The following is a 26,365-nucleotide window of genomic DNA, read 5'->3' as shown; positions in this document are numbered from 1 at the left end:
ACTGGCCCCTTCCATCTCCTACACAGGAGCCTGTAAAGAGTCTCTGAGTCAGCTGGAGGTAAGTAAATCATTGCTGACAGCTACATCTCTACAGGGCAGTTAGAATTAATGTAACAATTTGGCGTTTAATGAAGCAACAACATGCTGGGCTGCAGAGAATAGCTGGGACCTGCTGCAGGCAGATTCTAATCCCTGAGGGACCCAAACGGCAGAGACTTCATCAGATGCTGACTTGTTAGGCTGAGCAAAGAGCCATGTGGGAGGAAAAACAGCGTGGCCAGGGATGGACAGGAGCTGGCAGTCCCCCTCTGGCTGGGAGCCAGCCAGCGTGGGGCCAGTTGAGCGTGGCTTGTGGGGACTGACCTGTGGCTCTGAGTGCAAATCCAAGTGGCCTTGTGCTGCAGGGATGGCCACTGGTCAGAGGAGAGGCACAGAATCACAGAATGGCCTAGACTGGAAAAGACCTTTAAGGTCATTGAGTCCAATCATTAACCTAACGCTGACAAGTCCTTGACTAAACCATTTCCCTAAGCACTACATCTACACTGCCAGGTCACCACTAAACCATGTCCCTCAGCACCACATCAATCCCTCCAGGGACAGGGACTCCTCCACTGCTCTGGGCAGCCTGTTCCAGTGCTTGAGAATCCTTTCAGTACATAAATTCTTCCTAACATCCAAACGAAACCTCCCCTGGTGCAACTTGAGTGTCCTATCACTCGTTCCTTAGTTGGACTGACTGAGTCCCATTCGGCTTCAACCTCCTTTCATGGAGCTATAGAGAGAAGAAGGTCTCCTCTCATCCTCCTTTTCTTCAGACTGAACAACTCCAATTCCCTCAGCTGCTCCTCACCAGACCTGTTCTCCAGACCCTTCACCAGCTTTGCTGCCCTTCTCTAGATACACTCCAGCCCCTCCACATCCTTCTGTAAGGAGCAGCTCAGGGCATGTGAGGGTGCATTGGCTGCACACTGCCCATGCTGGGAGCTGTGTGCTGAGGCTTATGGGGAGCCAATGTCCTGAGGCAGGTCACAGAGATGTTGAATGAATGATGTTTGTAGGGGAAAAAAAATATGTTTTGAAGCTTGTTGGAAGGGCAGAGGAAATAAATCAACATTGGAGGTGCTGGGCAGGGGTGAACTGGCTGAACAATAGGCTTTGTAAATGAAACCCAGCTTGGTCAGGTGCTCTGCCCCCAGAAGTCCCTGATTTCTGCAGAAGTTGCTGGCATTTCAGTCATCTCCAGGACAAGGTCCTTTAAAAATACTGATTGCATGAGGGAGGGAAGGGACAAATGCAAATGCTGCTGGAGACAATCTCCTGTTTCTCATGTACATATGCTCTCAAAGCATTGCAGTTTGCAGCAGCTTGGCTGCTTTAAAATAAATCATGTAGTGTGAGGTTGTTTGGTTTGGTGGTGAGATTTTTGTTGTTGTTGGGTTTTTTTTCTTTCCTTTCTTGCTTTTAAATGAAGCTACAGCACAAACCAACCTCCCTTGGCTTCCAAACCCAGCCCTGCTGGTTCACCTCTCGGGGCTGGCTGGTGGGGGGCTGTGTGTGTGTGTGTGGCCATAAACCTCAGCACGTTTTGTTGTGAAGCCTCATGGTCACCAGCTTTAAGGGCTTGACAGGTTTATAAAGTGCTGAGTGTCCCAGAGGGAGCAGGCAGTGTTTGCAGGAAGATGAAGCCTGCCATCTCCAGCTGGCCCAGCCAGGCAGCGGGAAATCTAAATGAATTCAGGAATGGCTTCTGCTTTCTGAGGGAGGATGCTGCTCCCCAGCTATGGAAACGGCTCAGCAGAACACTGATCGACAGCAGGCACGGGGGGGTGAGTGGTGGGTGCAGTGCCTGGCTCCCCCCTCTTACCCCAGTGTAAATCAGGGGGCACACAACAGAAATGCCAAGCCGTGGAGCGAAATGGGGGCCCCAGGGCTGTCCCTGCACACAGACACCCCATGGGGCTGGCAGGGTTTGGGGTGGAATGTTAACTTGAAACAGCTGATTGACTCAAACCTGCCTCTAAAGAGGGATCAGCCTCAACAAGTTTCACCTGAGCTCTGGAGGTGAGGCCAGAGGGGAGTTATTTACTGGCTCCTGCTGCCCCTTCTTTAGGGTTGTGCTCTTGTTGGTTCCTGGCTTCCTTCACCTTCCATGGGGTCGCTCTGAATTGGCCATCTGGAAGCTGGGATTGAGCCTTCTCCCGCTGATGAAGGTCAGTTTTGTGGGCTCTGGGTCTGGGCTGGGTTGGGGCTGCAAGCTCATCGGATGCCTTGATGAACTTGGCTCCAGGACATGGTGCTTAGTGTTCCCCTACAGCTCCTGCTGTTTGTATGGACCATAGTCAAGCAGTATGTGTTTTTAATAGCCATGGAGAGGCTGGTTCTCAACTTGTGATTGCTTTCTGAAGTGTGATTCTGTGAAATACACCAAGGAAAACCCTCAGATGACCTCAGCTTGACTGTTCAATAAGCCTGGGTCTGAGGGGTTGCCTTTGCTTGCTGGCTCTTTTTTGTGAGGCCACACAGTGGAGAGCTGTGACTGCTTTTCCTTCTGCATGCTGCAGACTGGACTTGGATTTGTTTGGATCTGGTTTGTTTTCTGAAGTGTGAATTATAATTTGAAAGGCAAAAGAGTTTTTGGAGACTGAAATTCCTGCTCTGAGTCATCTGCTGCTGTCTTGGTTCTGTGTGTTGGGGATGGGAAAGTCCTGGCAAAGGAAAGAGGCCAGTCAGGCTGTGTCTGTGTATGTAAAAAGGACAGATGGTGAAGATGTTGCTGTCTACAACTACCTGAAGGGAGGTTGTAGCCAGGTGGGGTTGGGCTCTTCTGCCAGGCAAGCGGCAACAGAACAAGGGGACACAGTCTCAAGCTGTCAGGGCAGGTATAACCTGGATGTTAGGAGGGAGTTCTTCCCAGGAAGAGTGATTGGCATTGGAATGGGATGCCCAGGGAGGTGGTGGAGTCACCGTCCCTGGAGGCAGTCAAGAGAAGACTGGATGAGGCATTTGGTACCATGATCTAGTTGACTGGATAGAGCTGGGTGCTAGGTTGGACTGGATGATCTTGGAGGTCTCTTCCAACATGGTTGATTCTATGACCTGCTGGCTAAGGAGGAGCTGAGCACTGTGTATCCTTGCACCAGAGCCACTGCTTTCTCAGATACAGTTGGATTGAGGTCACACAGCCCAGGTAGTGCCTGACTGGCTTCTCTGAGGCTAGAATCACAGAGCTGTTTTGATTGGAAGAGATCACTGAGATCACTCAGTCCAACAGCTGCCCTAACACCACTATGGCGTTTGTGCCATGCACTGAAATGCCACATCTACATAGGGCTTTTAACACCTCTAGGGACAGTGCCTCCAACACCTCCCTGGGCAGCCTGTTCCAATGCCTGAGCCCCCTTTCAGTGGAGCAGAGCCAGGCTGTGCATGCTAAGCAGAGCCAGGCTGGCAGGCAGTGGTGGGGATGCATAGTGGTAGTGGCATGAAAGAGGTATTTGCTGTGCTGAGCTTTTTGGAAAGTTAAATATCCATCAGTGTCCTCAGTACCCTGCTGGTGTCAGTCACTGCTCAGCCCCTTCTCTAGCAGCAACTGCTCTGATGGCTCTGACCAGCCCAAGCCAAGAGCCACAGGGAGTCTTTAGCTAAATGAGGGAGGACTTGGACAGACCTCCACGTTTGGGAACTGGGTTTCAGTTGCTGAGTTTACCATGTTGAATTGGCTTCATATTAAATGGGGCTTTTATGAGAGCGATTGAGAAGGAGCAGAGCCAGCTCCTGCTCCTGTTCCTTGCCACCAGCAGTACTTAGCACAGCCTTTTCATTTCCATTTTCTGAACATGTCCTCCTCGCTGTGGCTGCTTCTGACAGGAGGCTGCCATGAACTTCAAAATTAATTTTCCTGGACTATCCTAATCATTCTGCTTGAAACATCCTCTTGTTACACTCTTACTGGGGCTTGGCTCTAGGGGATAAGGGTGTTTTGATGAACCTGCCTGATGTAGCAAAATTAAAACTTATTCTGGCTTTAATTTGTACTAATCAGCCACTCTCAGAAATAAAGAATTGGTCCCCCTAGTGTCTTTCTGGACTGGAGGACCAGGCTCATTTATCCACATGGATTAACAAGGCACATGCTAATTGTGGGATGCTGATACTGGCCATGCTGCAGCAGTGGGGCGGTGTGACCACGCCGAGGCTCTCTGGAGACAGAGCTGTGGCCCTGATCCATTGACATGCAGGGTTTTTATCACTAGATTTGCCAACAGGAAAATCATCATTCTCAGAAATAAATTCCCTTAAATTCCCTTGTGTTAGCTGAAGCATCTCATTAACTTGGAAGAACACTAATTGGGCATGCTTTGATCAGGTGAGAGATCTCTTTCCCATCTCAATGCAAAGGGCAGTGGGTTATGTCCCATGAGCAAGTTTAACTGTTCAGACCAAGTGCAGGATGATGAGTGGGCTCCTGGGCAACCCCACAAAGAGCAGGGCTCGCAGGAGCTGTCACCGACAGAGCTGAGCTCTCAGTTCAGAACTTTGCAGACTGGTGCCAGGCTCAGCTGTGATGAGCACCTGAAGTCCTGTCCTATCACCTCAGTGCCTGCCCTGTGGGTAGGAGGCCTCTCCATGCTCAGGGAAGAGGTGCAGGGCTCAGTGAGGTCCTCCTGCTCCACTCGAGCTGTCTGCACCATTCCTTGCAGCAGGCTTGGTGCTGTGGGGAGGCAGAGGCAGGAGAGCCTGGGCTGCGGCTGTGAGCTGCTGCTACCCTCCTGTATGTTCAGAGGGCTTTGGGTGCTGGTGTGGCCCTGGAGTCAAGGTGAGCCCACAGCTCTCCTGCAGCGAGAGCACAGCTGGAATGTGATCACTTCGGTGGCTCTGGGGTCTGACATGTTCCTTGCCATTAATGTTACAGCAAGCAAAGCAGAGGTTGGGTTGCAGTGTGTAGAGCCTTGATGGGGTTGTGCCATCCCTGCTGTGCCCAGTGGGCTGCAGTGGGGGCTGGGATCCCTGGTGCAGGACTGGGATCCTTGCTGTGGACTGGCAGTAAGAGTACAATGGCAGTCTGCTGAAGGCTCATGAGCCAGGACTGAGTCTGGCCCCATCAGGCCTGCTGTGTTGGTGAGGACAGGAGTCACTTGGGAGTCACCTTCCAGCATGGCAGATGCTTTATTTTCTGCTGGTCTATACAGAAAGTTTCCATCCCTGGAGACATTCAAGGTCAGGTCTGAGGGAGTTCTGGGCAGCCTGATGTAGTTGGGGATGTCACCACAGGGGATTTGGACTAGATGACATTTGAAGGCCCCTTCCAACCCATTCTGTGATCCTATGAAGCTGGAGTTGGAGGCACACATGGGGCAGACACTGGCAGTTAAAGCCAGCCCTATAGGCTACATCAGCTGCATTTTGGGGAGCTGTGTCACCCCTAACAAATCAGTGAGAGGTGACATTAGCAGCCACGCTAATGAGAAGCCTAGCCCTGAAATTCACCTCTCCTCCATTAATTAGAGCTGATTGGTGTGAAGCAGGGAAGAGGGATTGAGGAAGGTCTCTTGATGCAGTTACACTTCCCCTAGATGCTGCCGAGTATCCATTAGGGCCTGTGAAAGCCTTGTCAACATTTTTCCAAGGAAGGCTGAAAATGTAAATAACTTGAAAATGATTCAATGTCAGTGTGGTATGGAAAAAGGTCATGCTGCTGGAGGCCATTTATCTTTTTTGCCAATTTAAAGAGCTTTTTTCCTATTAGGTTTTTTGAAATTAATGTTTTTCAACATTACCCAAAGTAATGTTAACAATCAGGGGAGGGGGGGGCTGGGATTGATCATTATGCAGACTGGGATTTAAATTGAACAGGATTTGGTTTAGGTAGTTGTTGTTGGAGGTGGTTTAACAGACTCTTTTGATTTATTGCTTATGTTAAAAAAAAAAAAGAAGTGTGCATGGTTTGATGAAAAGACAAAACCAGGTCTTGAGTTTCCACGCAGATAAGAGAGTAGAAAATTTTTTGGGAGAGAGTTTGGGCTCATGGAAGCAGAGCTTGAATGTGCATGTAAGTGGTAAAACATAAATCTGAGGTGAGCCTGAAGGGTCAAGGTCCTTATTTGCAGATTGAGAGAAGACAGGTCAGAGACTTGCTTTCCCTTTAGCCTCCTGTAGTGCTGCTCCTCACTGATGTGAGGCCAGTTGGAGCCCTGAAAGCATAGCAGAAAGCCCTGTTCCAGGCTGCCTGGGGATGTGGCTGAATCATCATCCCTGGTGACATTAAAAAGTTGTGTAGATGTGGTGCTGAGGGCGTGCTGTGGTTTAGCAGTAGGCTTGGTAGTCTTGGGTTAGTGATTGGACTTGATCTTAAAGGTCTTTTCCAGCCTAACTGAATCTACGCTTCTAAGTCTACCTGCTAATGCTTGTGGCAAAGACCCAGTGCAAGCTGGAGTTGAGAGATGTCTGTCTGGTGTCCTGGTTAGGTCTGCTGTGGAATTTTGGAACCTGTTACCTGTCAAGTGTAAGTACCCATGCAAAACACAGTATGGACACCAAAAATGAAGTCCCTGGTCTCAGGTGGATGGGCCAGCAGGGACCTCGGGTGTGAAAAATGAAGGTTCAGGCTTGTGAGTGTAGGTTAAAGGAAAATGCTTGGCAAGGAGGTTGTAAAGATTCTCTTTATCTGAGAGGAAGAGCCCCACCTCTGTTCCACCAAGGGTGATGGTGCCAGCAGTGACAGGCTGTCAGAGATGATGGGACATGGCTACCTGCCTCCTGCAGTGACTGAGCACAGCCCACATAACAAGGTGGGCCAAGACCTTCTTGTTAGCTTGTCTGCTCCAGCTGTCCTGCAGCAAAACTGACACAGAGTTAATCTTCCCCTCAAGTCATTTCTGACTGTGAAAACAGGTGACATGTGTGAAAGGCTTTCTGCTCCTCTGTCCAGGGAGAATTTCAATGGTACTGCACCCTCAGTTTGGGGGGGAAAATAGCTCTGCTCTTAATAGAAATGCTTGGCCTGCTGAGATGTACTCACATTTTTCACCTCTGTTGCCCCTGCTACATCAAGTGTGAGGGAGCAGGGGATGCCACAGCTGGTGCTTTGCATGTAATTTTCACCCTCTTGTTAATGACCTTGCAGGGATTAGCATGGCCTTCTCCATATGCCAGTAGATTATGTCTGTTGGCAGCTGCTACTACTGGAGCAAAATGGGATAGTTTTCATTAGGAGTGCTTGACACTAGGTTGCCCTGGGTGTCGTCAATCCTAAACTGTCAGTGCCTTTGAATAAAGCAGTGTGCAGATGTGATTTATTAGATGTGCTGCTGCTTTGCTGAAAATGTGGCATTTTCGAGTCAGCAAGGTCTTGCAGAAGTGTGAAAGGGATCTTCTTGCTCTTCTCTACTCACCCTTCCACCCTGCAGGCTTTCTGGATTGGCAAGCAGTGCTGAGAGGAAAATGTGCCCTGAAGTGTCTGAGTGCCATGAGGACTTGGATGAAAGCCCCTAATGCTGTTCAGTGGAGCCACTCACCAATTAATCCATGTGCCTGTGTTCAGTGGAGGGAAGCTGTGTTTTTCAACAGCTTGAACTTGCAAGTCTGCTCTGAAGGAGCATTACTAGCCAAGATGCATAGGGATGGGAGGAGCAAAAGACTCTCTTGCTTGGTGTCAAAATATGGCTTGACCTTGAAGAGATTTTTATTGTAAGGATTAAGAAAATATTCAGACCTGGCACACAGACCTCTCCCTGTCTCATTCAAGCAGAGGAAAGTCAAGTTTCAGTTTTACCTTTTTCCTAGAAGTGCATCAGTGGCAGATCCTGAGCCTGTGGAATATCTTTGCAGCCTCAGAGGGACAGAGCTCACTTCTGGAGTGGCACAGTTACTAGGGTGCAGGATAGGAAGCGAGGGAGATCCTCACTCAGCCGCTGGGGAGGGATTCTGCAGAGGCTTGCCTTTGCTCTGGGAGGAACTAGGCTCTCTGTGTTCTGCAAGGTTATTAATCCTCTGCTTATCCTGTTTTAAAATATGCAGTTTAAAGGAGGCTGTCAAAGATGATAGGCCACGAATCCATGTCATTCTTTTGATTTGCAGCAGCAAAGCTAAACCCTCTTGTGTCCCCTCCCTCCGTACCAGGCTGAGGGCTTGTGCGCCCAGCGTGCTGCGGCCACAACCCAGCCAGCAAAGACCTGGTCCCCAGGCAGGGCTGCTCATTTGAAAGGGCCTAAGTCTGTCCTGGTGACACAGGGAGTACCCAGATGACTGGGACACTGATTCCATGGTGTTATGTAGGCTGGTACCCACCTGGCAGAGCCATCCCTCACCGAGGTGATGTGGCTTTACTGAACCGCAGGCTTGGCTAAGGCACCGTTGCTGCAGGGGAGTCCTGAAGCTCTTTGCTCTGCTTGACTTTGTGTCTGTTCTCAGGAACAGCCCCACCAGCCTTTCTGAGTGACACTGAGCAGAGCAGCTTCACTGCAGCCTAACTGCTGTCCAAATTCAGGATCCACCAATTGACTCTTTAAGGCACGACAGAGGAGAGTCTGCAGCCATGCAAAACATCAGCATCTTGTTAGCTTTGGAAGCTGTCCCTTATGATCAGTAATTATTGCACCAACAGTAGTTTTGATTCATTCTGAATTAACAGTGCTCTGGGACATTGGATTTAAAAGTGGTAATGTAATTTTAAGTGATTCCCCCACACACACACACTTATTACCACACAAAAGTTGGTGTTTGTAACAGAGCAGCACAGCTGAACCAGCCCAAGGCATTGCCAAAAATACCCAACTGAGGAAAACCCTCAAATTGGAATCAAGTCAATTTATTGTCCCATACTAGGCTGAAAACATTCACATTTTTTTGTGGGCAGAGTTCCCCCTCCTCTGGACCTTAGGGAGGCCCTTGTGCAAGTGGGTATGGTCTGGGCACTGGGAGGACCATTTTCAGCCCAGGCTACCCAGGGTGGAGGGGCTGGAAGCTCTGGGGAGCAACTTGCTGTGGGTCTCTGAGCAATCTCCTTGTCAGAAGAGGACAGTGGGGAGTGGTGAGAGGGTGTGGACAGGGGATGATAAATGAGGGAGGAGGGAAAAAAGAAACAAGAATGGTGAATGTGAAAAGAAGTGCTTGAACTCTGGCTGCAGGAGCATTACACCACAGATGGGTTTGGCTTCTGTGTTCAGCAGAAGGAATAAAACATCACCCCCGAGAATTAGAGGCAGGATCAGCACAGCCAGTCCTTAGGAGAGAAAAGTAAACCAGGTTAGTTGATAGTGATAGCACCAAATAGCTTAGGGGTACTTAGAACAGTCTCTCCAATATGTAAAAACTAAATTCCAATGCCACATAGCTACAGAACAAAAAGTAACCACCATCACTGTTTGCTTGTGTGGATCCCAGCGCCAAGGACACAAATCCCATCAGCACATGACTGTCCAGCAAGGATGCAAGGACTACATGAATAAGACTGTGGCTGGGATCCTCACCAGATCTGGGCTTTTGCTGGTCTGTGCCCAGCCTGGGGAAGATTCTGATCTAGTGCAGGGTGACAGACCTACAGTCACCACCATCCAGTGTCTGCCAGCTGGGCCACAGCCAGGGTGTGATCCCCACATGTAAAAATGCTGCTCCCTGGGATTTGCCCTTGCTGGAAGTCCCACAGAGGTACCAGGGCCCAAGCAAACTCTGCTGCTGTCCTTATGCCTATGAATTCCCTTTTGCAGCTACAAACCCTGATGCTGTTCTCCTGCCTGTGAATTCCCTTTTGCAGCTATGAACCCTGATGCTGTTCTCCTGCCCAGGAATTCCCTTTTGCAGCTATGAACCCTGATGCTGTTCTCCTGCCCAGGAATTCCCTTTTGCAGCTACAAACCCTGATGCTGTTCTCTTGCCTGTGAATTCCCTTTTGCAGCTATGAACCCTGATGCTGTTCTCCTGCCCAGGAATTCCCTTTTGCAGCTATGAACCCTGATGCTGTTCTCCTGCCCAGGAATTCCCTTTTGCAGCCACACTGAATTTTTTTTTTTTTAACTGAAAAAGTGGTCAGGAATTGGAACAGGCCCAGGAAGGTGGAGTCACCATCCCTGGAGGCATTGAAGAAACCTGTAGACATGATGCTCTGGAACATGGTTTAATGACCGTGGTGGTGTTAGGCTGATGGCTGGACTTGGTATCTTAGTGGTTTTCCAACTGAAACAATTCTGGGGTTCTAGGAAGTGCTGGGACAACAACCTGAAAAAGGAGTGTGTGTTCTCATGGCTGGAAGGGCTTCTTCCTAGCCAGTGGTTTGTCTCACCTCTTGGCTGCACCAAGGCTCCCTCTCAACAGTGCTGGCAATGCTTTACTCCATTCCTGAATTCCCTGAGAGAAGGCAGTTTCAGAAGCTGTGGAACTGAGCATCCTGGCTGTGGTGCTGACCCATGTTGTCAGGAGTATCTTGGGAACACCAAGATGGGAATGCAAAATTCCTAGCTGCCTCCTGGCCCTGCAGGCTGGCACTCACATACTCCTATGTGCTTCTGCACTGAGGATCTTGGGACACAAAGCATATTCAGGGATCAGATTGGAATGTTGCTGTTTGCCAGCTGGGTTGCTCTGCATCTTTGGGCTGGTAAAGGTTTCTGCTTTCTCCTTCAAACAGGGAACGAGTCAGATGAAAACTGCTCTGGCAATGTGAGTGGTGAGCTTGCTTTCTTAGAAACATGGGTGTGAAGTCTTTGTTTAATCAGTTTCACATCTCTCTAGTAAAAGGTGACTGTTATTGACAGCTCCTGAAGGTTAGAATTTGATGAGGTAACTTTCACTATTTAAGCTCCTTTCACTTTTTCCCCAGTGCACTAAGTATTAGTTAAAATAAGGAGGTATTTGAATATACTGGTACAAGCAAAAGGAAAAGTAATAGCCACCATAGCAAAGTCTTACCACTTCACCCCCCACACACTTCCATTCTGGTCTCATTAGAGAAAAGCTCATTCCAAAGTTTAGTTAATTATTTAGACTACCGATGTAAACCTTTCTGCAAACATTCTCCTGATGTTGTAAGTCTAAATTAGAGAGGGAACTGACAGGAAAAGAGCTTTAACACATTGGTTGTCAGCACCTCTTAAATATACGATGTGATTTTGGCATGGTTAACCTTCTTGGTAGCAGTGTTGCCGTCTCCTGCACTGTGACATCAGCCCAGAGGAAGGTGTTGCTGAGTGTGCTTGTATCCCTGAGTCTGAACTACCAGCTTCAAGCTGTGGAGTGCAACTGGTGACTGTAGCCTGGCCCAGAAGCTGGCTGGGCTCTGGCTGTGGCAGATCAAGAGCAGACATGGAGCTGGGGCAGGATAACTTCTGTTGCAGCCGTGTGCCTCACAGCTCCTGCACACCTCAGCTCCCCTGGGGCTGCTCAGTCATGCTCTGTGCTCCCTTGGCACCAGCTTCCTGTGCCTACTCTCACCAGCTCCAGACCAGCAGCTTGGCACTGTGGTGGACTCAGCCTGGCATTGGTTTAATTCATAGTCACAGAATGTCAGGGGCTGGAAGGGACCTTCAAAGTTCATCTGGTCCAGCCCCCCTGCCAGAGCAGGATCACCCAGAGCAGATCACACTGGAGCACATCCAGAAGGTTCTTGAATATCCCCAAAGAGGGAGACTCCACAACCTCCATGGAAGCCTGTTCAGTGCTCTATCACCCTCACAGTGAAACAATTCTTCTTTGAGTTCACATGGAACCTCCTATACCTCAGCTTCCACCCATTGCCCCTTGTCCTGTCACTGGGCATCACTGAGAAGAGGCTGCTCCAGCCCCCTGGCACTCACCCCTTACATGTTTATAAACCTGAATGAGGTCACCACTTAGTCATCTCCTCTCCAAGCTAACAACCCCCAGTTCCCTCAGGCTCTCCTCATAAAGAAGATATTCAACTTCCTTAAATCATCTTTGTGACTCTGCACTGGACTCTCAAGCAGCTTCCTGTCCTCCTTGATCTGGGGCCCCAGAACTGGGCATAATACTCTAGATGAGGCCTTGCCAGGGCAGAGTAGAGGGGAAGGAGAACCTCCCTCAACCTACCAGCCACAGCCTTTCTAATACACCCCAGAACGTCAGCGATCTTCCTTGCCTTAATTGTGGTGCCAGATTTGGCTGTGTAGGTTTTTTTTCCTGGATGAGGGCATCTGATACTTCACTCATCTGCCCTGTGTGATCCCCATGGATGTGTTTGGGCTCACTGGGAGGGTGATTGGCCTCTCCTCCTGCTTCCCAGAGAGCAGGGTTTGCGTTAACGTGGAAGCAGCCTCTTGGCTGCAGCATTCAAGGCTTCAAACTCTTCCTGTCCCAGAATCCAGGACATTCTACAGCTAAGTTTATCAGAATGAAAATTACTTGGCAGAATATTAGGGTGGGGAAGTGCCACAACTCCCAAATACTAGAGAACCCTCTCTGGGGAACTGCCAGGTCAAAACCTGTCCCAAGATCTTCTGACAGGGTGAAGACTTGGCTCACCTGGGCCTGCAGAGAGCATTCTCTTACTTAGCAGGGGCAGAGGTCCCAGCTTGAGGGACTAATTAACTGTAGTAACCTCGGGCTTAAGGTTAGCAGCAAACACATTGAGTGGATCTCTCTGGGTAGTAATAGAACCAGAGGATTGAAAAGCTACTTTCAAGACCACCAAGTTAGTCAGGATGTTCTTGATTCTTCTTTCTTTAATGAGGTGGAAGTCTGTAACCAGAAGACACTAAAAAGCAATTGCATTAAATCAAGAACTACATTTGACTTTCGGGATTGTTTATGGGATCTTTCTTTTATTAATTCTTTATCCTTTAATATTATAAAGGATTTGTGTCCACAATAAATAATGTAAAGTTACATTACATCCTCTTTGGCTTAAAATTTTAATATTCCTATTGCCCATCTCCATAAAGAAATTGTATTTGAGGTCATTGCATATGTACAGCTGCAGTCAGAACCCTAATGGAATTACTATTCAAGCACAGGCAAGATTAGTGTGAACGCCAAGAAACTACCAGGCTGTCAGGGGAAAAGGTAAAAGTTCAGAGTTCAGCTTGCTTCCAAATTATTTATCTCCCTAATAACTTAATAGATTGAATATATTACTTGTCAGTGACCTTGATGTACACCAATAAAGACCCCCTGGTTGTGTCAGAAAATATATGAGACTATAATAAGTAGTACTTATGTAGTGGAATAAAAACATATTCCTTATGGTAATGAAGCCTCTTCCCACAAGGACACCACAAGGACACAAAGCCAGGTAAACAGAAACACCAACTTGTGTTTGCCTGCAGTTTTGGAGTGGTCCCTATCCTAAAGGCAGTCAGTGTAGGAGGTTGCAGCCTGCAGATGCCTCAGTGGTGCCACGGGTCTCTCCCTACACGTGGCTTTGCTCTTTGCTGTTTGGTCAGACACGTTACAACCTACATCTCCTCCTACAACCACCTTCTGCGGAGTCAGTACCTTGGTTTTTCAAAGTCCTCTTGACTCCATGCCATTTCTAATGATTTCCATTCTGGATCTTCCAGCATTGAAAGGAATCATTTTAAATGAGAGCTTAGGATCAAAGGCAATACTGCAAATAGGCATGTTGTAAACATGCCTAAAAACAGGGAGGCAATTTCCCTGAGTGCCGCACTCTCTGTGGCACTGCAACACAGTGGCTCCACTTCTTTCTGTATCCATGCCTGTTTTTCAAGGCTTCACATTATCTAAAGGGGAAAACAAAGCCCTCGAAGGATATTGTACTTTAATAATGCTTATGATTATGGATTATTCTTTTTCTTAGCCAGCACAGAATCATTGTTAATATACTCAAATGGAATGAGTCTCTTCTCTTTAATAGATCATTTTAATCATATATTTAAAGTTTTACTTGGAGATGGAGGAGGAGGGAGAGAGGGAAAGGGGAAAAAATAGAGGACCTGGTTTTATCCATTTGTTTTCCAATTAATCCTGAGGCTGTGCCCACTCGTGGTGCCTAAGGCAAGTGGAGTGCCATGGTGACTGCGCTGCTGGCTTTGGCACGTAGCAGGGCAGCTTTCCCTGCCTCTGGGAACACCCTGGATGCAGACCTGGAGTTCCACATCAAAGCCTGCACACCAGTCTTTGAAAACAGTGTGGCATCTTGTCTCTAATGATCTTGGAGGTCTCTTCCAACCTGGTTGATTCTATGATTCTTGAAGTTGCAAACGCTTCTTTCTCTCTCCATCAGTGGTGCTCAGCGCTAGGCCGAGCCTTCAGCTCACTTCCCAAAAGCACCTGGATTGAGGAAGCACCATCAGACAGGTCCTTGCTCCCAGAAAGCCCACCAGAGCTGGCATGTGTGTGGCTGTGCTCCCATTCCCCAGCCACTTATCCCAGAAGCCTCACATTTTTGATTGTATTTATGGCCACTTAATCTGTGCTAGCAGCCAGGATCAAATATATCTCCAAGTATTGATCAGCTTTAGGCTGATAGAAGTTCAAGCTCACGAGGTCTCGGTCTTTGACCCTCAAATAGGATATGAATCTCAATCCAATAGACTGATATTCACACGCTGTTGCTGCCCAGGGTTGCAGGCTGCAAGGGAAAAATCAATGAAGAGTGCTAATGATTCACAATTTATAGAGCAGCTGCCATTTTAATATTAGAATAAATGTTATATTGCAAAGGGATGGGAACATAGGTGGTGGCATGGAAAATATTTCTTTGGTGCCTTTTCTGTGAGAAAATTATGTGCACAGGGTTTTATGAAGTATAATTTATTGGCCTCATTTAGACTTATAATTTAAAACTCCTTATGAAAAAGGTATTTAACTAGAGTGGATTGGGTAAGGAAATGGCAAGGGCAGAGCAGTCTTAGAGTGCTTCAGGAGCATGCTGGTGGGGAGAAGGAAGCAATATCCTAATATATGTGATTGGACTCAAATTCCCCTTCTGCTTAAACAACCCTGCAGCATCTGGCAACAAAGAGGCCCTATTCTCTGCCCCGGCTCTTCTGAGCACACTTGTAAGTGAAAAAACATATATTGGACGTGCTGATGAGGTGTATGGAGCACATTAAGAATAAATAATGGATCATGTCAGAGTGGAGAAGTAAGGCAGAAAACTCTGCTGGACTGGAGCGTGAGGGCTGGAGAGAATTATTGAAGCCGAAGAGAAGGGGCAGGCTGGAAGACAGATTTCAAAGCACAGGAACATAAGAGCTCTCTGTCTGGATCACACAGGTTTTGTTGTATTCTCAAATCACTCATTTCTATTTGCACTGAATTACAGTTCCCTTTGCTGAGGTTTCTTTACAATAGCTCATGGGGACAGGTAATCTCCAGACCACAGCAAGTAGAGCTGCCAGGAGAAAATGGAAGGTAACCTCAGGCCTTTTGCCTTTCCCTTGGCTGTGATACACTGTAGGCTGGAGCTGTAAGAGCAATGGGGAGGGAATGAAATATCTTCAGGCACTGCAATTCCCTGGGGGACCCAATAGCTTGGACCAGACTGGCGTTGGTGAGCTTGGACCCTTTTATATTCCATACCATGGTGTCCTAGGAAGCAGTGCTGCCCTTGCTCTCCCAGTGAGGTGTACCAGAGGATGGCTGCCAGAGCTCTTTGTTAGGAGGTGGTGCTTTCTGTTTCTCTGTAGAGAGCAGCATCCTCATGCTGGTGTGCAAGCCACTTTTACTGGACAGGAAAAGGCTTCAATCTGGGAATACCACTTCTTTCTCTCCAGCTTCAAGCCAGAACTGCATATTTCTACTTCTCACGTGTAGTAAGTCTTCATCTCTAAGTCCAGTTCAGTGTATAATAATGTCTTTCCCTGCATGCATGCAAATGGTAAAAGGATTTTCAGTACAAAGAGCCCAGGCTTTTTACAACAGACAAGAAAAGATGGAAATCCTACATCAAACCCACGATTTATAGCATCTGTTTTGGCCATCTCTGTATTTATTTTTTATAGAAGTGAAAAGAACTTAAATAATTCATCTGCCTGAGAGCTCATAACTCTCTGGCCTGTGTAGAATATCTTTCATATATCTCATAACCTGGAGCCTATTGACAAACTGTATGAAAAATCACAGCCCTTTCACTTGCAAAAGCAAAATCCAATTTATTGATTGTGATAGTCTAAATAATGGCACTTCTATTGACCAAAAGGTGTTGCCCAAACAGCTTAGAGTTTACTTAACTCAGGCCATGAAATGTCCCACACATACCATCATAAAGCCCGAATTTACTCAGAGCTTTTCCTTCCTCGGTTGTGCTGCTGCTGTGAGCAAACTGTTTTACAAAGGAATTTGTGATAGCTGCTTTTTGTTAAACACAAGATCTTCAGGGGGTGGTGCAGTATGAGAGGTGAAATAGACCTTTGTCAGATCTTTAGAAGCTACATTTATTTGCATGAAGACATTTAGCTTTTATAGTGACAGTGTATAGCAAAGGCTTACCCATAGTGTGCACACACAGCTGCTGTGGATCGCAGGATGTCAGGGGTAGGAAAGGACCCAAAGAGATCATTGAGTCCAACCCTCCTGCCACAGCAGGACCATGCAGTCTAGCTCAGGTGACACAGGAACACACCCAGACAGGTCTTGAAAGTCTCCATAGAAGGAGACTCCACAACCTCTCTGGGGAGCCTGTTCCAGTGCTCTGTGACCTTTACAGTAAAGGAGTTCCCTGGGTTGAGGTGGAGCTTCCTGTGCTGCAGCTTCTATCCATTGCTCCTTGTCCTATCCCAGGGAGCAAGTAAGCAGAGCTTGTCCCCCGACCCTTCCTCGCCCCCAGCCCTCAGATATTTATAAACATTTATTAACTCCTCTCTCAGTCTTCTCTTCTCCAGACTAAGCAGCCCCAGGTCCCTCAGCCTTTCCTCATCAGGCAGTGCTCCAGTCCCCTTATCATCTTTGTAGCCCTCTGCTGGACCCTCTCCAGTAGATCCTTGCCCCTCTTAACCATTAAATACTCTGAACTGACACTGGAGCTCCAGGGGGCTGTCTGTGGCTACTGGGTACCATCACTAGTCTTGGAGTATGCCATAAACAAGGTGCAGTTTGAGTGGAGATAGATGATATGCCTGATGGAATCCTCAAACTTCTTCTGGAAAGGGCAATGGAAGAGCTCACAGTGACTTTGCAAGGTGGTGAATGGACATCATTTCCTTGTGTGTGGATTCAAGGAGAGGGATCAGAGTGAGATCTAAGGCATGGGCAGTTCACAGCTATGGCTTGGCAAGGATGAGGATTCTCGCTTCCTCCTCCACGCCCCTGTGATTTTTGTGCTGTCTAAGCCTTGAGCTTCATTGGTGGTGCTACATTTTATCAGTGCTTGGACAGGGCTTTGGTACCATATTAATAACAGCTCAGTGGAAGCCAGAACCCATCCTCTTGCTGCCATTAGAGTGACAGATGCGAGTCTGTCAGGGTTTGCACCCAGCCTAGAACTATCTGAAGTTCAATGTAGGTTTGTTCCAGGCTCCCAGATTTGTGCTAAATTTTACTTTCTCCCCATCTTGACAGATTTCTGCTTTCCTTTGGGTATTCTTCCCCCCCCACCCCCACTCCCTGTCAGATTCTCCCTTCTAATTGGGCAGCAAAGAGATTGTTACAGCCTCGTAAAATACCGAAAACTCCACGCCATCAATTCTGCCTGTTGGAAAATGCTGTTCTCCAATCCCAGCCTTGCATACATTCTGTTATTTAATTCATAAATGTTTAAATGGGGGCCTAAGAGATCCCAACTGTGTCTTTTTTACATAATGAAATTACAAGGAGTCGTACATTGCTCCCATCCATAAACTTATTGTGCACTTTACATAAAATTCTGAGGGGGTGGCCCTGCATGAATGCATATTTTACATCTTCAACTTTATTAAAGAAATGAGCAGAGTGCTGGAAGGGCTGCTCTGCTGCATGGTCAATTCAGATCCTGGGGGCCATAAATCTGCAAGCCTGTGATTTGTTGTTCTTCACTCACCATAAATTAAGTCTTTCCTGATGGAAAAGTTGGCTACGTTTGGTGTAGTTTAGGTCACTGCATTGGGACAAAGATGCATCTGGATGTGCCGGGAAGAGAGTTTGTGCTGGGTCCAATGAGGCAGGGAGAATGTCTTCAGCTTTAGCAAGTTACTGGAGCCCATACTGATGCTGTAGCAGAGGTTTTTCAGGTCAAGAAACTCAGTGAGATGATTTTCAGCCGAGGGCTGATTGGTTTTTAAAGGTTTTTGATGTGTTCCTTGGAGGTTTTTTGGCTTGATGAAGCAGTGGATTAACTGACAGGGAGAATCATAGATGCATGCAGGTGTGGTGGCACAGGGAGCAGCTCTGTCCCCATTGCCTGACCAGAAAAATGCTGCCAGGTCAGCTCTGAGGACAAAGAAAAAGACAGGGCAGCACTGTCTCCTAGGTAAGGCAGCTCTGTGTAGTGTGCAAGCCCTGGCATGGGAGGGACATGTGGGCACTGTAGAGATAAAATCAGGTAATTTTATCTCCATTGCTCGTAATAAGTGTCCCCAATTGCTACTTAATGGTGTCTCCACTGGATAAAGAATGGGTTGATATGCAGGGTCTGGTGAAGCAGAAAGTATTACCATTTCTACCACCAAATCATCATATCATTTAAAAACAAATCATTTCCAAGTGCTTAAGTCTGTCATGTCTAGCATGAAGGATGATTTGGTTGATAGTTCCTTCTATTTTTCCATTAAGAAAAAATAATCACTATTCCTAAGCTTTTTATTTTCCTTCCTCATTGTGATTTAGACCACCTTTTAACCAGGAAGGAAAAAGGTTCTTGCCACTGCATGAGACAAAGGGCTGCTGAAATAGAAGCTAACTGGGAAATAATCTCCAAGCAGTGCTGAAACAAAACAGCTCTTCTGCAAGGACTAGGCCCAGAATAAGTGCCCTTCCCTGCCAGGAACAGAGGTTAGGTCACTGGAGTATGGGGTTAGGTGTGCTTTTTTCCTTTCCAAGCACCAACTTTTTGGATCAATAAGGCAAAATGAGCTGCAAAAACACAAAGGAAATGGTGCAGTTACCAAAGCATTAGGCTTTGTGGTCAAAGGAAATAAAAATAATCCAAGAAGTGACTTCTTTTCCCAATGTTGGGGAAGGCGACACTGTACAAATGCAACTTTTGCACCCTTGCAGTCTCAGCACCAACCAACCACCAAATCAGTCACAACTGCTGAAAATCTGGCACTTGATTTTCTTGGGGATGCATTTGATGGAGAGAGAATTATGTCAAGCTCTATGTACTAGGTGCAGGGACATCTAGGAGGATTCAGAGCTGTTTAAGAATTCACTAAACAGCTCAGGGATATTGGCATTAATTTTACCTCTCTAAAACATAAAGGAGTTTAATCTCTTCTGTTTTATTACCATTGCAAAAGATTGGTAGGTGTGGGTGGCACATTCCAAATCTGCTCTGAATAAATATTGAGCAAGGACAATAAATTTTGTTCAGCTGAGGAATATATTTCAAGTTTAATAGCAGAGTGGCCAGGTCATGTCTATCATCCAGCCTGGAGCTCACTCTCCCAGAAAGGCAGTGCTGTCAACAGAATGTTAATCTGTGTTAGACCCCACATCAGCTCCTTATCAGCAGATATGCTTCTACTGAATTAGAGTTCAGCCTTGACACCTTGAGCCCAGTGCATGTGCTGAGGTCTGGCCATCCTGTGTTGCTCAGTGTGTTCAGTGGTTGAATCCCCATCCCTGGAGATGTGGTGATGAGGGACATTGTTTAGTGCCAGACTTGGTAGAGTTTTTCCAATCAAAATGATTCTGTGGTTTTATGATGTGGGTGTCTGATCCCTGCTAAGGCTTATAGGGCTCTCCTGGTGTCTTTTCCAGGTCATGCTTCCCTACCTAAAACCTCCTGACTGAAGGCTTTAGCTGAGAGCTGCCCGGCTGTGGCTGTGAGATGCTGACATGGCAGCGTCTGTAGGTCAGTCCTGGCCAAAGGCTTTGCCCATGAATTGCCAGGTAGTAATTGTCTGGCAGGTGCCTCTGAGGGAGCTGAAGTTACTGTGGACAGATTAAAGAAGAGAAAAATGGGAAACCTGAGCTGGTACCTATGAAAAGTTCCTGAGCTCATTGTGTCCCCTGTGCCAAGGGAAAGCTGCTCTGACCTTTGCAATCTGCATACCTTCAAGGCTAGCACAAAGGACCTGACAAACTCTTCCAAACACCAGCCTGAACTTGAGGAATTGCTTTTGCTGAACAGCGATTATAATTCCTGTTGTATATCCAGATTTTGACAAGTAAATCTCATATTTTAAACACAGGATTAAAAAATTTTATTACTACAGTGGGGATTAAGTGGTAAAGCCTCAGAATGTAAGTCTGCAAAGTAGGAAACACAGGAAAATCAAGTGAAATCTACTGTTCAAAATAACTGGGCTTAACCCTTTGTCACCTGGTGCAGAGCCAGACTGCATTCGGTGCAGCCCTGTCACAATTATCCCCAAGTCTCTTGTAATGTTTCACAGGATAGGGAGGGGATATGGAATTTCCCCCTGTTGTCTCTCAAATCCCTCCACTTCCAGACTTGGCTGCAGCATTGTGCACAGAAAAAACAGTGGTATTGAAATTGAAGAGCATCTGAGTAAGAAACTCAAGCCAGGCTCATTTGCTGCACTAACTTGTCTGATTACAAAGTGCTTAATTTCCTTTCCTTGATTGTTTTTAGAGGAAACTCTCTTTATGAAGAGCTCCTTTGTAAAGGTGCTGTAAATACAGCAACCCGTCAGCTGACAAGGTTTGGAGCCTTGAGGTGAAAGCCTGACCCCACAGAAACCAGCAGATATTTGATCCTTGTTGTCAGAGAGCCTAATTTTGAACCTGCTCCCTCCACAAGAGTGATCTTGGGAATGAAGCAGAGGACATGGAGCTGTTTCCTAGCTGTACATTGCCTCCAAACATCTCTTTCCTAACATGATGGATAATGACATTTCTGTACCTGCCAGGTGGGAGTTAAATTCATCTGGGCTAGCAAGTGATTTGAAATCCTGTTGTGAGAATGGAAATGAATTCTTCCAGAATGATTTGATTGTGCAGATTCAGAGGCTGCCACCTCACACCTCCAACATCAGAAAGCAAACTCACAAAAGACACAGTTGTCACTCAAATCTTCCCTCTAAAATGACCATCCACAACAAAGAAACACTCCTTAACAGTGAACTCTTACCATGGGGAAAACTTCAGCTTAGATAGGCACCAGAAGTAACCCTCTAATGGAAACAACATTCCAGTTTGGGATAGATAAAAATTCTGCTTGATGCTTGCTGGGTCTTTTCTTCTCTCCCTGAGCTCACACACACTGGATAAATGTTCCCCAGAAATGCTGGATAGCAGCAGCTGCTGGGCTCAGGACAGCTGTAGAAATTAGAAATTGGTGTTGTGATATATTATGTACCCAGTCTCTAGGATTCAGCTACTTCCTACCAATACTGCTCTTCTGAACAGCTAATGAACACCTAATATCCCATTAGCTGTCTGGTCCCTTATCTACAGCTGAGGAATCTGATCAAGTCATAGACACAATCCTAAACCTTATGCATCTGGAATCCTTTCTCTTGATTCTTGCAGCCTGTGAGAGTTGTGAGAGTTCTTTCAATGACTTCCCAAAGGAGCATTCCTCTGTTTCCAGCTTTGGGCTTTTTTTTAGGATTAACAGTGAAATTGTTGATAAATGTAAGCCTTCATAAGGGTCCTCCTGCTTTGCTAAGGGAGGTAAATCTATCTAACCATAGGTTAATTACCAGCATTTTCACAGCACCAGAACATTCTTAACAAACAAATCAATGTCTAATAAATGATTTGTGTGTGTGCCCAGTAATTAAAACCCTAATGCTCGACACTTGCCTCTTACCATGCTGAAGCTGTCCAAAAATGTGATTTCCTTCTCAAGGTATCAGCAGCACAACCCTTTTACATAACCCACTGCTTCTTGCTTCAGAAAATGATATTATTATTGAGCATATGATTATTTAAATCCTCTCCATGCTAAAGAGGCATAATAACTGTTGAGGTAATAAATGAACGCAGTTCCAGCAGGCAAAATAACTCTATCAGCTGCATTCCTGTTTCTCCAGGCAAGGGAGACACAGAGATTTGGCTATACCAAACACAACAGAGAGCTGCAGGCAGAAGCAGAGGTCACTCTGGGGCCAGAGAAATTTTAAGTTTTTTCTTCCCATGTAATTTTAGCCCTCTTTTAATATGGTTCTTAATTAACTAGTAAACTCATCTTTTCATTTCCAATTAAGTGTATTGACGGTGCATTCTGACTTGGCTTGTAATCTGCTATTTTCCCTTTGGTGTAATCAATACAGAGATGCCACAAAGCTACAGGTGACATTAAAAAGAACTTTTCTTTATCCCACATAATTAATTGCCTCTCTATCTCCATTCCATTATATAATCAGTGTAACAGAATAGCCCAGAAAGCTGTCTTGGGGGAAGGTGAGTCTAATTGTTTTGGTAGGAATGGGCTTCTTAGAAGGAAGCAGAGCTGAGGTCCTGCAGCCTGGAAAAACAAAGCTTATTGCTTTGTGTTTGAGATGGGCTTTTAAAAGCAATACACAAAAATCAGGGAATCCTTCGTTTCTGCTCATCCTACATTTTTTGTGCTAGTGAAACGTCCCTTTGTTGCTGCAAAATAAACGCAGAACCATCAAGTCTGGGCTCCTGCATTTGCTTCAGGCGCCTGAACTTATTGCAGAGCTTATGCCAGTTTGCTGCAGGTGAGGTGTGGCTGGGATGAGCAGGAAGAGGTGTGAAGCCTAAGGTCATTCTTCAGTTCTGTTTGCTGTTTATTTTAGCTGAGTAAGCATCTGTGGCTGTACCCTAGAGACTGAAATCCAGCAGTGGTTCCTGATGCTATGTTGCTGGAGCAGGGTAGTTGGGATTGAAAAACAATTGGAACCATCTCAGACTTCCTTTGTTTAGGGAGTGACTGGGTCATGCTCACTGGAGTGCTACAGACACAGCTGCACCACTCTTCAGAAAGGTCATACACATGAGACGGAGCAGAATCAAGTTGTTCAACAGGTTGACTTCACACTGCTTCTCTTGTCAACTCTAAAAGTACTTGCTGATAAATAATAGATAAGTACTGGAGGATAATGTTGCTCTGCTGTCATGAATTGCACAGAGCTGTTATCGTCTCGTAATGCAGACTGGGCAGTGGGGCTGTTATTTGGGTAAAAGCTTTGGGATTTGGCACAATAGAAGGGAAGAACAAAAGATGACAGAAAAGGCAAACGCAGGTAGTGGTTTTCATTAATTAACTTCCTCCTTGGCTTTTACTTTCACTGCTGGCAGCAGCCCCATTGCCTGCTTTGTCCATAAAGCCCCTGCAGCCACAGGTGACTGAGCCTGGGGGCAGTTTATGTTACATTTAAGACAAACATAAGGCCACAGGTAAGCCAGTGGCAACAAGCTTGGAACCCCTCCCCGAGCAGCTGGGCAAGGGGAGCTCCACCACTGGGTATGGTGGGGTAAGATTATCCACCAGTGACAAAGACAGCGCACAAAATGGGGCTTGCTGAAGAGCTGGGCCGTGCGGGCTGGAGGGGACAGGCAGCACCTGAGAAGGAGATCAGCAGGGCTTGGAACCTGATGGGGCAGATGGATGTGGGGTGGAAACAGAGGGTCCAGGTTTGAGGGCTTTCTCTTCCTCTTTGGCGCAGGGCTGGGAGTGTGTTGTGCTCCCTGCTGTCACCACGCCAGTAACTGGAGTGCTGAGGGCCAGTCCCCAGCAGCCTCAGAGGTGGTGGCAGCTGGCAGGATGCGCCGATGGGGAGCAGGCAGGCTGCCTGCAGCTCTGTCCCCACACTTAGCACAAAACGTCTCAGACAGCAGCCAGGTAGTGCCTCAGGCAGGATGTGCCGATGGGGAGCAGGCAGGCTGCCTGCAGCTCTGTCCCCACACTTAGCACAAAATGTCTCAGACAGCAGCCAGGTAGTGTCTCAGGCAGGATGCGCCGATGGGGAGCAGGCAGGCTGCCTGCAGCTCTGTCCCCACACTTAGCACAAAATGTCTCAGGCAGGATGCGCCGATGGGGAGCAGGCAGGCTGCCTGCAGCTCTGTCCCCACACTTAGCACAAAATGTCTCAGGCAGGATGCGCCGATGGGGAGCAGGCAGGCTGCCTGCAGCTCTGTCCCCACACTTAGCACAAAATGTCTCAGGCAGCAGCCAGGTAGTGCCTCAAGCTGCCCTTCGCACAGTCCTTAGGCCAAGGACGTTGAAGTGGTGGAGCATGGTCAAAGAAGGGCACCAAAGCTTGTGAAGGGTCTGGAGAACAGGTCCAGTGAGGCAATGGTGCAGCGGTGCCTTGACAGTGCCGGGTTAATGGCTGGGCTTACAACTCGGGCAGTTGGCGGAGCGGCAGCCGCTGCCGGGCGCCTCAGGCTCGCCCCGTAACGGCCCTAACGGCTCTAACGGCCGCGCCGCCCGCCCGCCGTGCCGCAGCCTCTGCCGCCCCCTGTCGGCCCAGCGCCGCGCCTCAGCCCGAGCGGGCCCGGCCCCCATCGATCGGGCCGTATATTAACGGCGATGTGCTGGCTGCCGGGGCCAAAGCTCGGGGTTTGAGAACAGGTTCACCAAATTGTCAATTAAGTGCAAATCAATCCTCGGCCATTTATCACGGTGTTAATCCGTCCGCGCAAGTCCGAGGTGAAAAATCGATCGGTTCCTGTCACCGGGGACCAATCGAGGGGAGCTGGAAGACCAACATCTGCTGTATCAGGGCAACAGCTGAAATTTATAATCTCGGAGAAAAATTGCTGCTTGCCAAGAGGCCCATTAGGAAGTTGGGGAAGTTGAGCGAGTGTGGGGAGAGGGGGGGAGGGGAAGGGGCTGTGACAAAGAGCCCGTGGGGAAGGCACAGCCAGGAGAGGCCCGGGAGGAGGCTGTGGCTTGAGGAGCCACTGATTTATCAAGGAGAGATAAATAAAGATTACTGTTAAGTTGGAGATCAATGTGTTAATACGTGTGGCTGTGAGGCTTCAGGGGGTGTTGTCAGAGCTGGCGCAGGTATGAGGGCGGTGAGGGGCTCCTCAGGGCTCCCCTTTCAGCGCCAGGCTGGGGAAGGAGGCAATAAAGAGACCTCTGTTGCTGCTTCCTGGCAGGTGTTTGCACCCCCAGAACGGATCCCCCTCGATGGCATTCCCTGTTCTTAACTGAATTTGTGAGGACTCAGGTGGCATTTGTGTAAAGTAGGTAGGTAACTTTTAGAATAGAACCGTAGAAGCAGTCAGGGTTGGAAGGGACCACAAGAATCACAGAATCAAGCAGGTTGGAACAGACCTTCAAGCTCATCCAGGCCAACCTAGCACCCAGCCCTGTCCAGTCGACCAGACCATGGCACTGAGTGCCTTATCCAGTCTTTTCTTGAACACCTCCAGGGGTGGCAACTCCACCACCTCCCTGGGCAGCCCATTCCAATGTCAATCACTCTCTATGGCAAGAACTTCCTCCTAACATCCAGCCTAGACCTCCCCTGGCACAGCTTGAGACTGTGTCCACTTATTCTGTTGCTGCTTGCCTGGGAGAAGAGCCCAACCCCACCTGGCTACAGCCTCCTTTCAGGGAGTTGTAGACAGCAATGAGGTCACCCCTGAGCCTCCTCTTCAGGCTAAACAACCCCAGCACCCTCAGCTTCTCCTCATAGGGCTTATGTTCCAGGGTCATCTAGTTCCAACCCCCCTGCCATGAGCAGGGATACCTCATGATAGATCAGGCTGTCCTGAGCCTCATCCGGCCTGGCTTTAAATACTTCCAGGGATGAAGCTTTCACTACCTCCTTGTGCAATCCCTTCCAGGGTCTCACCACTCTCATGCTGAAGAACTTCTTCCTAACATCCAGTCTGAATCTCCTCATTTCCAGCTTTGTTCCATTCCTCCCAGTCCTATCACTACCTGACATCCTAAAAAGTCCCTCCCCAGATTCCTTGTAGGCCCCCTTAAGATACTGAAAGGCCACAACAAGGTCACCTCAGAACCTCCTCTTCTCCTTTCTCAAACTGGAGTCATCATAGTCAGTGTCTATCAGCAACATGTTTTATGGACAGTGCTCAAAATCAGAGGATGGGTTGAAGGCACTTGTTGTATGGCCATGTGGGAAAGCTTTCCCAGTCTGATGTGGATTGTCAAACAAGAGAGAGGAACATCCAGGAAAGAAGGGCTGAAGGAGACAAGGAACTGTAGAGGCAATGGCACTAACTTGGTGTGCACCAAACAATGTCAGTTGGATTGAAGTCTGGACTGCTGCTGTCCTGCAGGGGCCTTTATTCATCAAGGAATGATTTCTGTCCAACCAGACCAGCTCTCATTATCACCTCTGTCATGACTTTTGCCTGAAAAACCTGTGCAGTAACCTCCCACTGACAGCTGTCAGAC

General features: G+C 47.6%; 1 long non-coding RNA gene across 4 annotated transcripts in view; it reads left to right on the top strand.

Moving 5' to 3' along the window:
• The first annotated feature begins 1,630 nt into the window (after window positions 1–1,630).
• The window catches only part of LOC135190192 (uncharacterized), a 51,567-nt gene continuing 26,832 nt past the window's right edge, over window positions 1,631–26,365 (top strand). For 3 of the 4 annotated variants that reach the window (XR_010308450.1, XR_010308451.1, XR_010308448.1), the window contains exon 1: window positions 2,070–2,213. This is a non-coding gene — a long non-coding RNA (uncharacterized LOC135190192). Of the gene's footprint in view, window positions 1,830–2,069; window positions 2,214–26,365 lie in introns of those variants that run through there. The other variant, XR_010308449.1, reaches the window with a different exon arrangement.

The sequence above is a fragment of the Pogoniulus pusillus genome, chromosome 35 (genome assembly GCF_015220805.1).
Source record: "Pogoniulus pusillus isolate bPogPus1 chromosome 35, bPogPus1.pri, whole genome shotgun sequence".
In the NCBI taxonomy this organism is placed as follows: domain Eukaryota; kingdom Metazoa; phylum Chordata; class Aves; order Piciformes; family Lybiidae; genus Pogoniulus; species Pogoniulus pusillus.
The sequence above is the reverse complement of the archived record's forward strand: the minus strand, read 5'-3'. Positions and strand labels throughout refer to the sequence as shown.